This window comes from Corvus moneduloides, chromosome 1, assembly GCF_009650955.1.
Source record: "Corvus moneduloides isolate bCorMon1 chromosome 1, bCorMon1.pri, whole genome shotgun sequence".
Lineage (NCBI taxonomy): Eukaryota > Metazoa > Chordata > Aves > Passeriformes > Corvidae > Corvus > Corvus moneduloides.
The window spans coordinates 153,759,613-153,769,577 of NC_045476.1; positions in this window are offsets into that span (position 1 = coordinate 153,759,613).

Here is a 9,965-nt window from a genome sequence, read left to right on the forward strand (position 1 = left end):
CAGGTTAAAAAGATGCCTCTACATGATACATAGCTTAGATAAACAGAGGTTTCAACCCTGCTTCATGGATATTAAAAAAGGCTTAGGACCATTTTTGTTCAGAATATACTGATAGTGAAAATTAAATGCTTTCCTGAAGATGGGAGAGAAGATGTATAATTATGCGTGTTAAAATGCTGCCACATCTTCTTTTAATTAAATATTACTAAGCTGCCCTGATACGGTCCTTTCTGTGTCCTGTAAGTCAGCCACAGTGTAAGGATTTGTCAGATTTCTACTTGCTTTGCAGTGGCAAGGAGTTAACAGAGTCCAGTAAGATAGGAAACACCCCAAACTTTCAGGCAAATTTTACACCTGTTTGGTGCCCTGAAAACAGCTTTTTTTTCAATCTGTATCCAAATTTCCATCAATTTCCAGGATGATTCTGATGGTTTCTGGTATCATTCCAGCTTGGATAGAAACTGACAGGCTCCTGGCCTTCCAATGAAATCATTGTCTTTCTCTCCATTGCATATTTTCCAGTAGGAATTCAAAGGATCGACTGCAGAAACTTTGTCATTTGTTGCTGACTGAGTTGCAGACTGGCAGGGAGATGAACTTTCAGTTTTAGATATGAACAACCATTTCTAGGTAGCTGAAAGTATATCTTCCCCCAAAATAGGTACAGAGTCATCTCTTCTGTCGGGACTGTTTTTATTGTTATTGAGAGAAAAAACACTGTAATACTTAGTAACAGAAGAAATAGAAATTTAAAACTAGTATAATAGAAGAAACATGTGTGCAATGTAACAATGTTATTCAATACAAAAGCCCTGTTCAATAGCTCCCCTAAAATATTGCTTTTTATCTGCTTGTGGGTGGTCTAATGGCACCTTGGATTATATTACAAACATAGATGGATTGGTTCAAAATGTCCTGCAGGACCCTCTCCTTCTCTATTTGCCATCACCTACTATCATTTGGGAACTGACCCAAAAATATAAGATTTGGCCCTTCTATTAAAAGGAAACTAATGTGATTAGTTAGGTAAGTAAGTAATGGGTTTTTTAGAGAAGAAAGAAATTTGGTTTTGGAGAAACCAAAACTAAATTTGTCCAAGATTTTTAAGGAAATGAACAAAGTGAAAAAATATGTTTTGGCTCAAGCTTTAATGTTTCTTATAATCTGGAATGAAAAGTTTTCTCTCATTGTCAGATTGTTTAACCCTTTTGCTTAATTTTGGTTGAGGTTTTTTGTTTGTTTGTTTTTTGTGGGGGTCTTTTAAGATTGGTTTAATGTTGCTTAGATAAAGTATCAAATTGTGTCAGTTTTGCTGAAATGAAGTGTCAAATGCAAAAATTCAGCACTTCTGACTCAAAGGGGTTTGCTATTGCTTGGTCCTTTCCTGTTTTGCTTCTCCTCTTTCTTTTCAAGTGAGAACCATTTGACAACTTAAGGCTGAATTTTCCAGTGAAAGGACTCTTTTAAAACAATGTGCTGTAATGAGTTTGCTACTGGTAAATACTTCAGGTGTAGGAAATTGCAGCAATTTCTCGTGTGAGTGAGAGGTTCAATCCTATGCTGAAGTCAGAGCTCCCCCATTTTCCTTATCAAAGGGCCTGTTATTCTAGTCTATAGCACAATAACAGGAAATTCAGGTCCCCCCCAAAAATACTACTGTGATAACTGTGTCCATTTCACTTTTCTCTACTCCTATTGCTATTTCAGTGGTTTTATTCAATGATGGATGCCAGCGACTCCTTCAGCTGGAGCTGGCACCTTAATGGTACCCCAGGGATGTCTTGGGCTAAGAAGCAGAGGAAAATTAAGTAGGTTATGATACTTCACACTGTAGTTAAGGATTTAACTTCAATAGAAGTGAAAGAAGAAATAGGCAGACAACTTAGTTTGCCATCTTAAAGACAGGGAAAGGCACCCATAGCAAATAGCTGGAAAGCTGTCAAATTCACCTACTTACTAAAAAGAGGAATATTACTCTAATTTGCCCTAAAGAATATATCTGACAGTACTGATGGTGCCAGCTTTCCACACGTGCTACAGCAATGGCTGTGTTTTCTGATCTTTCCCAATCTTTGACCAACACGATGCCCTGAAGAAGATAATTCCCACTTACTAGAAATATAGAAACATTGTCAAAAACTTGTACAACTTAGCATGTTCAGTGTGTGGTTTTCAGCTTATTTTGGATGTTGATGTCTGTTTTATTTGCTCTCAGGTTTAGTTTCATGGAGTTCTGTTCCAGCCATAATGGGGACATATGCTATATTTTCAGAGCTTTCCCTGGTGTATAGTCAAGATGCGATGCACAGTCACTCGTACTCCGAGCACGGTGTTCACTCACTGTCAGAAAGCACAACCCTTTGGCAGTGTGCCAGGCAGGACTGCGAAAAATCCTGTCTGCTTTTCAAGAACAAGCCCATGCCTCTGTTTTTGAAGGAGAAAGTTGCCTGTTTCCTTGTTAATCAGGTGCTATAAACGGAAAACTTTCCTCTTTACTACAGTTTTCTTTGAAACACATTTTAATCACTGTGGGGAAGCAGCGAAATTAAATGAAAGGAGGATGTTAGGAACCACAGAGGAAAAAAAATCCCTCCGTTTCGAGGTGTAGTTTGCTGTACAATGATGTTCAGATGTTCAAACAAGCCACAGATGTGAAAAAATGATCACAGGTGAAGACCTGATGGGTAATAGTGCGCTGAGGTCTCTGCACACAGAAAACACCCACCTTCAGCATCTACTCCACCCAAAAAGCATTTGCCATTTTGTTTGGTCATCCCCTGCAAGATCTCAGCTGGCCACCCTTTCTATCTCACTGATCCCAGAAGGAAGGGATTTCCAGGGCAGCACAGCCAGGGGGTTGGGACTTGTACATCATCACTGCAGGTGGGGACATGATAAGAGCAAGGCTGTGACCTGAGCAGTTCAGGTTCCCTGTCCTTAGAGGTTCTTACTGAATCAGATTTTGTGTGCAGTAACCCACAATATCTTTGGCCTAAGCAAGATCTTCAGCATCATACCAACTACCTCAGGATGTTTGATTCTGGACACAAAAACTATGGTTCACATCTAAGTCAAAAGCCATGTCCAGATATGAGCATGACTATGACTGTGAGGGTACCCAGAACATTTGCTTGGAAGCTGTCCAGTCTGACACAGCATCTCCAGGACCTTTGGGACTAGCAGCCAGAGGCTGGGTAAGATGTACAAGATCCTCTAAAATACCACTAGAAAACTATCACTGAGCACTGGATTTGCTTACCTAGTGTCTATGTCTTGTGTTGCAACTCAGCATGTTGAAAAGTAGGGGAGGGTGACACCAATCAAACTTCTCTACTGAGTCTTTTCTTGCCTTACTGGGGAAAAGGAATCTTTCCCACTCCAGCCCTTTTCTTCTTCCTCCTTTCCTTGTCCTACTGTGATGTAGCTAATTTCACATCTGTTTACTGAAATGTTTTATCACCAGGAAGAGAGGCACAGGTGTATGACTTTCTGCTGAAGAAAATTCTTTTGATACACAGATTTTCATATGGAAGGGAGAGGAGAATGGATTTCATCACCTGTCTCTGCTCCTGATCTATGCCAGGGGTGTCTGCCTTACAGGTAGGTGACAGTCAATACCGTGTGCTCTAGATGTCCTGTCAAATATTGTCTTCCAGAATTCAAAATTAGGAATCCATGGGAAATTGATTTTGTCCCGCCATCCACTTTGATGTCCAGCAATGTTTCACTTGAGGTAATAAAATCCACTTCAAATACCACAGAACCATTATCTCCTAGCAGCCAACATGGGCTGACATAGGGTAGACGTGACCAAGAAGCCACAAAATGTTGGATGCATCATATGACCAGGAGTCTGTGTGGTACACAGTGAAGCTGCTGAAGAGAGAGCACAGCCTCCAAGTGAATTCAGTGAAATACCTCCTTACCCTTCTTGTTTGAAGGTGTAGTATGGATAGGATTCTTCTGCCAAGCAAATGCACAATGTTTTTTATGTGGCTCTACCTTGCTAAGACCCATCTTTTTTTTTTCTTACCCCAATGATTCATTTCCTTTATGACTAAATGCCTCTGCTTGCAATTTTCTTTCCAGGTTAAACTCAATCACCCCTTATGCTTGCCTGGTGTTTGGGAGTTACAGCCCTGCACAGAAGCTGCACCTGGACTATGGGGTGGAGGTTGTAGCTGTGTTCACACACCCCATTAGCAGGTGTTCAACTACACCTGTGGGAAAGGTAATTGCTTCACCTGGTCCTGTTCATCTGTCAACACAAAATTTAGGCTTTTACTTTAATGATTAAAAGGAATTTTTCTTTTTTAATTTTTGCATTTGGGTGGTCACATGTTAAGAGATCCACCTGATTTCAAGATCATTCCCAACTGACTATTTCAGCAGGCAGCATTTTCCAAAGTGTTTTCCTCCCTTGCAATTCATTAACTTAAATTTTACATTAAATTACAAGGCAGACATACATGTACATAGACACTCAAGGATGGTCCTTTTCCACTACACTTGTTAACTTTTTTTTCCTCTAAATGTAACCTACCAGCATGAGTTCATACACAGAGGCAAAGAATACATAAAATGTGCTAGCGTGTTCCATAGCTCGGTCAGGAATATAAACTGTTACTGTCTCACATTAGTGGGAAGGTCCTTTTTGGTGAGTGCTGAGGGCAGAAATGCTGCTGTTCCTGCAGGCTGCCAGCAGAGAGCAAAAGGGGCCCAGACCGAAACCCTTAGTCAGCTCTCCTCGTGCCCTGGATACACGCCGCTCAAGGAGAAGGGAAAAGTGGTTCCTTATGCTCTATAGCGAACGCGGGTTTTTCTCACATATCCCAGAGAGCACGTATAGTTCAGCTACTTTGCTGCAAATAATAGGGCTCATTTAACCCTTTCAAAAAGCTGCTGCAAAGGAGCTGTCACATGAGCTGTGACACTGTGGGGAAGCAACTGCTGTGATTTATCTAGTTGAAGCTCCTGACAGCATTTGGATTTCATCCATCCTGGGGCACAACCTCTGTATGAAAGGTGACTATATGATCCCACCACCAGATCAGCCTTCAGTCTCTTAGTGAGATCATTAGAAGGGTCTGGCAGCTGGGCTCTGTGTTTGCATTAGTCTGTAGGCTGGAGCCTTAACTATTGACCCAGTCTTACAAATGCATGAAATTGCAGTTACAGTCGATAGCCTGTCACTGTTGGCTGTGCCTGGACAGGTTCAAGAAGGGAGTTTGCATTTCTCTTTCTGCAGCAATGGCACTGTTCATCCTGTCCTGCTCAGAAACACTTCCACTTGCTCCCCTGTGAAACTTTATGGCACTTCATGTTAGTAAAGGACACTGAAGAAAGGATTTGGGCTGACAATTGCAAGCAGTATTCAAATAGCAGCCAACGTGTGATGAGGATGTTGCCAGTGCCTCAGATCTCCATTGCCAACAGTCTAAAGCTGACAAATAACACAGGTGGGACATGTCAGAGTGGGACCATAGAGTGAGGGCAATGGCTGAAAAGGGTTGGTTTTTTCCCAATTTCTCTTTTATAACAATGAGTAAGAGCAGGTCTGGTATAGATTAGTGTTTATGAACCAGACAGTAGTGAGCCTTTAGAAAAGGGATTTGGCTAGGCTCTTACAAAGTGGCTCATTAGTCTAAACTCTTCTCACATAAACTCAGAAAACAATGCAAGGTCTCTCTGCAGAGGTTTAGGGGCTGAGCTGCCAACACCTGCTCTCCACAGCAGGCAGGCAGACAGGCCACCAGGCTTGCCTTGCAGAGCTGTGTGGATGGGTGAGGCATGGACCCCAGCAACAGATTTCCAATGAACTGACCCTGAGCAGGAACAGAGAGAAGGGGTAGTGAGAGGAAACCTCCAGCTTGGACCAGGAGTCAGAAAGTGAAGGCTTCCTCTCCAGCAGCACTTTGTAACCATGAGATTATTTTAACTGGGTTCATTATGTGAATTATATTACAGTTCTTCTGACAACCCTGATATCGAAAAGGACGGAAGAGTGAATAGTTTCCAAGAATAGTTACTTCAAAGACAAACTAAAATGTGAGTTAACAAGGAAAGGAACAGCCATCTTCAGTTTTGCTGCCTTTGACAGTGAAATGTAAATCACTGTAGGCAGAATCATTCAACCTTGGGTCCAGAACCAAGGGAAAAATGTTTTTAAGGCGATTCACAACATTCAGTACATGTAAACTCACATAGATGAAAATTTAAGATGGAGATCTTGTTCTTAAGTGTTTTTAAGGAGGTATTTAGTTCCTATTTTCCTCCAGATTTTTATTATAATTCCAGTCTACTCACTCCATAGATATTTCCATCTGAAATTATTTCTAGCATCTCATACTGATATAAAAACAGCAACTTAATTAATTGAGAATTGGAGAATGAATGAGAAAAAGACAGTGGGGATTGCATTCATTTTCTTTTCATTTATGGGATACTCTTTTTGCATGCTGTGCAATTGTTCACATGGGAATCATGGTTTCTACTCTCAACTTTAAGTCCTCCACTATGAATTTCCATTACAATCACTCACAGTAAAATTCAAGAAGAGTTTATTCCTATGAATGCCTCCACAGTGTCAATGACAGATGGTTTGAGTATCAAACAGACCTGTGAATAGTGGTAAATTTCTAACCTATTTGCAAATCCTTTCTTAAGCCATTTGGCCAGCTTTAATAGGGAAGAAATAAACATTTAAAAATTAGGCAGGCAGCTTTTGCTGGGGCTTCTGGTAATGTTTGGAAGTCTGAGAAATGGTGAGAAATGTAACTGGGGTGTACTGGTTCAGTGGTCAGAAATGTAACACCTCTCTGATCTCCTGCTTGTCTTATGCACAGCTGCTTTCTGGCATTGCCTCCTTTACATTTCATTACATTTTGAGCTGAACTCTAAGGTTCATCTTAACAATACTCTTCAAGGAAACTGTAACAGCACCACAAACTGAGGCCAGTGGGAGCACAGTTACATGGGATTGAAAGTGGCACAGGGTATCGGGGCTCTGCATTCCTGTTAAAAGGTGCTCAAGCCCTTTCTCCACAGTTCTGACTTTACACCTCCCTCTTGCCACTGCTTGGCATTTCTGACTCTTTTGCTGGAGTTTTCTCATGAGATTTTGAGTGAGGTCCTGAAATCACGAAAGCTGCAGCTAGGAGCTAAAACTGTTGTTAAATATCTATTTTGTCCCAGCCGTCTCATGAGCTCATTCTGTAATAAAAATGTTAAGGGAAGCAGTGCCTCAGACCTGTAATGTACATCTGATCAGCAAATCTCTCTAATGACAAGTCCCTCATATCTGGATAAGACATGGTGACAGAAAACATTTAGATCATTGATAGTGGACTTTAAGCTGCAATCCAGGAAAATGTTTTCCAACAGGAAGACAATCAGCATCACATAACTCAAGAAAACTCCAGAAAACACCAGATAACTTTGGACATTTCTGGAAATCTGGTTTGCTTTGTGGTGTTGGAATCTAAGCAGAGCTATGAATTTTAAGTTATGAAGATGGTAACTGTCAACAATTATGGTTATGAAATTAGTTTTATGATGAAACAGGAAGCTGCCTGGAGTGTCTTGTAGACTGGATACACATATATATTTATATTTATATGTATTTATTCCTGCCTCAGCATGTTCTGACGGCTCTCCTACATTCATCTATCTAACCCCAAGGGGCTTACTAGGGGGCCTATTGCCTTGTTCTGACTTCTTTTCTGTCACAAATAGCAGGAGAAGACTCCCCATGCTACTGCTGGAACATTCCTCACTGTGAGGCTGTGTGAACGTCTACAGTGGGGTCTTACTTTAGAGGAGTCATACAGGGATGTCTGATTTGGAAAAAAATAGAAAAGAGATAATAAAAAATAAGGAAATAATATACAGAAATGCAGTAAGTTGTGGAGACAGGAGTCTGCAATTTCCATTTACATGTTTTCAAGTTATTCCTTCAGTTTTACTGTAAGAAAGAGGTATGGGGCATCAGAAAAAGGCTTTATAGGAAGCCTCAAAGCTCCATTTAAGTACAAACCTGGTAGTGTTTGTGCACAGCAAGAAGTGGCTGCCCATCTGAAGAAGAACAGGTCACGTAGGAGGTCACTAACACCTTTGTCCTGTGATCCAGGTGACACTGTCCGTGCTGTAATTATGCCTCCCCTGATGGGGGAGAATTTTAGAGTTTTTTCCAGGAGTCTGAGAGATGAACGGGACCTTCAGCCTTCTCTGCTTTCAGATAGTTGTTTATTAAGTCTTATCAGAGAAATAGGGCCACTTAACGTGACCCAGACATAGCACAGATCAGAGAAGGCAGGAGAGTGCTGAATTATCAAGATTACAGAGTCTTTTAAAAGTAAATCACCCCATGAACACTTAAAATGAAAGATATTTTCACTTTTCCACCAATGTATAATAAATTGTCTGGTTGCGTAGACAGGAACTGTGGAATTCTTTATCCAATCATCCCAAACTACTTCTTCTGCAGAATATGGAATAGTAGAAGAAGAAGAAGGTCTGGAGAACAAAAATCCTCCATTTTGAAGTGGTTTGCTTTTATCTATTTACTATATTAGCAAACCCAAATCCTCTAAATTTTTCACCCTGTGACAATCTTACATAATACTCTATCACCTAGTTCACACCAGTGTAGATTCTAATTCTTCCCAGAGGGTAGGCAATTTTCTCCAAGGATGAAGGTCAAAAACAGTGTTGTCCAGGGGGGTAGAACTCTTCAAAACAGGCAGAGAAATATTCTCTGCACTCTGGGTTCCCACAGGGAAGGCAAAATAGTTGGCACAGGCTGCAGTGCATGGGAACGAATGAAGATGAAGGGGATTACCTTCCCCTATAAAGTTTTCTTGGGCTTCTAGCCCCAGTTGCAGGGCCTAATGGGCACCCTCATTTGTTTCCCATTAGCTGTAGAAATGGAGGTGAAAAACGCTGCCTTCACCTGAACCACAAGATGAAAGAGCCCTCCAAGCACTGAAACAGTTACCAAATGTGTCCCGTTTCCTGAAGCAGACAAAACAGGGACAAAAAATAAACTCAGCCTACTTATTTTTTCTAATTCTCTATCAATTTCAGTTAGCTATACCAGAGCAAGGTTATTTTTTAACATTTTCCCATTAAATTGAGATTGGTAACCCTAATGCACACAAAGACAGAAACATGATTAGCTGAGCCAAACACACACTGAAATATTGTTTAAAGACAAAGATTAATTCCACACTGGTCTGCACACAAGGCCTAGAGAATTCTCCTGAACTAATATTTGATGTTTGTCTGCTAAATAAACTACTCAGTTTTCATTAAGATCATCATTAAGAAAAACTACAGGCAAGGAATTACAATATATATTAACAACATATATTATTACACTTCAGAGGGAACATTTATGAGCATAAGGAAATGATGGGTTTTTATTATTATTTGCAGTGCTCTTCTTGGTGCATGATGCAATATCTACTCTGTTCTCAGTGAATTGTAAAAAGGAGCAGGAATATGCTACTAAATTTATGTTTTTTTCTTTATTCTTTTTAAGTCGGAAGAGTTTTACCCTCTAAAAAGAGCTTACCATTTCAGTTTCACAGTTTGTTTTTTCCTCTATATAGTATGATAAGCTGAGACAGAGTAAATATTCAATGGCTATATCTGTAGTCCAAATGAAACAGTATTGAAAAAACTTGGATTCAAGGGATGGTAATGTACAAGGTAGGGTGCATCTTGCAATGTTTTCTCATAAAGAAAAATAATCTCTTTAAAGAAAAACTTACTAATCTAGGAAGACATAGCTAATTGTCATTAAAGGGTATAGCGTAGTGCTCTGCTTAATCACCACTGACATTACTGATGATTTGAACAGGCTTCTCCCCAAAAATTTTCCATGGTTAACACAAAAGAGCCGTGGTATTATCTTTCTTATGAGATGAGCAGCTGAGAGAAATGATGAAAGGAGATATGATACT